At 40.1% G+C, this 4236-nt stretch overlaps 1 pseudogene; it reads left to right on the top strand.

Annotated features, from left to right (window-relative positions):
• Positions 1–1458: 1458 nt before the first annotated feature.
• On the top strand, positions 1459–1923 carry LOC143020150 (uncharacterized; annotated as a pseudogene).
• Positions 1924–4236: the final 2313 nt, after the last annotated feature.

Genomic DNA, 4236 nt, shown 5'->3' with positions numbered 1-4236 from the left:
CTCAATCTACAATTTACCTCCACTTTCACTCCTTTTCCTGCCACATGTGACCCCCAAATACCTAAAGCTATCCACTTTCTCCTGTCTCTCTCTCCTTTAAGAATTACTTCCGCATTGCTGCCATCCTCACCTTACCTTTGCCCACATTTACCCTCAACTTTCTCCCACCGCATACTTTCCCAAAATCTGTCACTAACTTCCTCATTCCCTCCTCAAGCACAGCGTCGTCAGCAAACAACAACTTTTTCACCCCTCGCTTTTCTCCGTTTTCTTTAACCATCTGCAATCCCCTGTCCATTACCCTCATATTTACCTCCTACATCACCCCATCCATTTACATATTGAATAGCTACGGCGACATGACACATCCCTGACGCAGTCCCACTTTTACCTCAAACCACTCACACACTCCATTTCTAATTCTCACACAGGCCCTAACCTACCTAAAACTGATACTTTAGGGTCTGTATGGGGTGCCCCTACGGCCCAGAGCCACACATCATTTTGTCTGTGTTAGAAGAAATATCTACTCATAGAGAATTTATGCTACTTTATTGTACTACTACTGTCCCTCCGGTATGCTGTCCCCAATTCTTGATACTGTCTTATACCATTTCTCTGAATATTTATTTCCTTTGATCGCCTACCCCCTTCTCCTGTGGTAGGGAAGGAAAGAATACTATCATCGAGTTTTCCCACTTGGGTCGTAAAAGGCGACTAAAACGGGACGGAGGATGGGACTAGGCATCTTGCTTTCTGTAGCCCTAGAGGATAAATTCTTACAAGAAATCAAGGCACACGCACGCACGCACGCACGCACACACACACACACACACGCACGCACACACACACACACACACACACACACACACACACACACACACACACACACACACACACACACACACACACACACACACACACACAACACACACACACACACACACACACACACACACACACACACACACACACACACACACACACACACACACACACACACACACACACACACACACACACACACAGTATATACTGTATTCACTGTTCAAGAAAACCTGATGGAGATTTGATAAGTGTTAGACATATGGATTTAATGCTAGAGTATGGGTTTTAGATATGAGTGTAGTGTACGTATGGCCGTTGGCGATGTGTATGTATGTATATGGTTTGCTCAGGGCTCTCCCAACTGCCCTATTCCATGATAACCTGTTTCCTAACCTGTGACGTGTGTCACGAGTTCATCCATTGGTCGTTAGTTGTTGATCGTAACCACTTGTTTGTTTGTGTTGGGTTTCGAAGCTTCGGAATCGACCTGACGTCACGGCCAGCTGAGTGTAAATAAAAGAGCCTGAGTAAAGCAGCCAAAAACTTCAATTGTCTTTTTTCAACCTCTGTTTCTACAGTAGACGCGCAATGGCGAAGGTAGAACCCGCGGCCAGCGTAGATAAACTCGCCATGGACCCTCGTTTGATACCGGAGTTTGACGGCGCGACGCAATCGGTGGCGGAGTGGTTAGAGATGTTTGAATTGGTGTGCCGTCTCCGTGGGGCTACCGATCTACATAGCATCATACCACTTCGTCTTACAGGAGGCGCATTCTACGTCTGCCAGTAGCTCAGCAGCGCCGACAAAGAAACCTACGACAAGATAAGGACCGCCCTCACCTCGGCATTTGTCGTAGACAAACTCGCTGCCTACGAGCAGTTTGTAGCCCGGAAGCTGCACGACGGAGATTCGGTTGACGTGAATTTGGCTGATCTGAACCGCCTGACCAAGCCATTCGGAGGGCTACCAGACGCCAGCTTGAGTTGCGCTTTTGTAGCCGGCTTTCCCGAATCCCCTCGCCACGTCCTGAGAGATGGATCGCGACTTAACACCTGGATATCAATCAACTTGTGGCCCGCGCACGAACCGTCCTGACGTAAGAGAACATGGCGGCGGCGTCAATCTCTAGTCAGCAACGACACCGGGCTGCGAAGTTGTTTCTACCTACTTCCAAATTAAATCTATTACCTGAAATTTTGAGACCCTTATTTCTTGTCGGATTCTTTTTCAATGTGAAAATTTGTTCGCTTTTGATGTCAATTCCCTTTAGAATCTTAAAGACCTGTATCAAGTCACCTCTAAGTCTACGTTTTTATTTTTAAGGAATACAGATTCATATGCTGTAGTCGATTTTCTTATGATTTATCTTTTATATTTGGAATCAGTTTTATGGCTCACCGTTGTACTTTTCCTAATCTGTCAATGTCTTTAATGAGATTCGGTGACCATACGGAAACAGCATATTCCAAATGTGGACGAACTAACGATTTATATAGCTTGTTAATGAGATATGGACTTTTGAAGTCAAAAGATCGCGCAATCAGTCCTAGAATATTGCTTTCTCAGAGGCTGAAATACACTGCTTAGATGATCTGAGATCGTTGCTGATAATTAAATCGATATCCTTTTCACTATCCACTTTTGTTAACGAATTTCCAAATAACTTGTAATCGTACTTGCTGTTATTTTTACTATGTGCATAACCTTACATTTACTTGTTTTAAATTTCATTAGCCACTTTTCAGACCATTGCTGTAATTTATCTAAATCTTCTTGAATATCTAATTGGTTTAAGTGACCGTTTGCCATTTCGCACAGTTTTGTATCATCAGCAAATTTGAAGACAATAGCTTTTAGTCCGTGGTCTATATAATTTATATATATACTATAAACAGATGTGGCCCAAGAACGGAACCCTGAGGAACTCCACTCGTAACATTTTTCCATCTAGAAGTTTTGCCATTTAGAACAACTTTCTGTTTTCGACTATTCAACCATTTACTAGTCCAACTTAATAGGTTATCACTTATTCCGTGTGAAGCTAATTTAGTAAGTAGTCTTTCGTGGGGGACGGTATCAAAAGCTTTTGTAGAGTCTAGATATATCAAATATATATATATATATATATATATATATATATATATATATATATATGTATATATATATATTTGTCATAATTCGAGATGACTGTTGTAGAACTCGAGTAAGTTAGTCACACAAGAACGTTTCCGTCTGAATCCATGTTGGCTATCATTTATCAAACAGTTACTTTCTAAATGATGTTCGATAGCATCTCTGATGATATTTTCCATCATTTTTCCTACGATTGAAGTGAAGCCTATAGACCTGTAGTTATTTTTTGTCACCTTTTTTGAATATGGGAGTAACGTTAGCTAGTTTCCATTCTCTTGGGACATCTCCAGATATGGTGGATTTCTTGAAAGTAATTTCTAATGGAACAACAATCTCATTTTTCATTTCCTTTAAGATTGTTGGATGCCAACCGTCAGGCCCTGGTGTTTTATTAACTTTAAGTTTTTCTATACACCTTTTAATTTTTTATTTTGTTATATTTACCATAGTAAGTTCACCCTACACTTTTTACAGGTTTCAATTTGGAGTTCACTTTGAGGTGTTTCGTTTACGAATATTGAGCTAAAATAGTTGTTTAAAATATAACACATTCCTTCATTTGAATATTAAAGTTGACCGTCAGCAGATAATAGTGGGCCAGTATGATTCCTAATAACCTTTTTATCTCTAATGTAACTATAGAATTCTTTTGAATTCTCTTTGGATTTATCAGCGATGTTCATTTCGTATTGTCGTTTTTTTTTTTTTTTTTTTCTTTTTTTTTTTTTAATCTCTGTATTATTACATAACTTCGATAGTCATTAGGTGCACCCGAGCACTTGTATTTCTTATAAACCTATCTTTTTTTTAGCAATACTTTTTTCAATTTCTTTGTCAAGCCATTTTGGGCGAGCCTGATTTGAGGGACGCCTATCCTTAAACGGAATGTAATTATGAATCATCTTAGCAAGCGTATTTTGAAATATTTTCCACATCTGATCTACAGATCTTTCGCTTAATTTTGCCCTCCAATCTGTAAGGTGAAGCTCCTGACGTAGTCCTATGAACTGAGCTTTACTGAATTCAGGTATTCACCGACTTCTACATCGGTTATCATGCTTTCGCGGCTAGTGATCAACAGATCGAGTGAATTTCCATGTCTTATGGGCTCTTTTACATGCTGAAATAAGTAATTGTTACCGAGAAAATCTATCAAGTGACTACCTATATGGCCATGTTCAAGGGTCATCCAATCAATGACAGTAAATTTAAAATCACTCATTATCAATAAGCCCCGGTTGCAGAAACTAGACAGTTCTTGAAACAACAGTTTGT

The sequence above is a fragment of the Oratosquilla oratoria genome, chromosome 39 (genome assembly GCF_046742065.1).
Source record: "Oratosquilla oratoria isolate Oo_2021 chromosome 39, ASM4674206v1, whole genome shotgun sequence".
In the NCBI taxonomy this organism is placed as follows: Eukaryota; Metazoa; Arthropoda; class Malacostraca; order Stomatopoda; family Squillidae; genus Oratosquilla; species Oratosquilla oratoria.
Note: the sequence above shows the minus strand (reverse complement) of the source record. Positions and strands in the feature narration are given on the sequence as shown.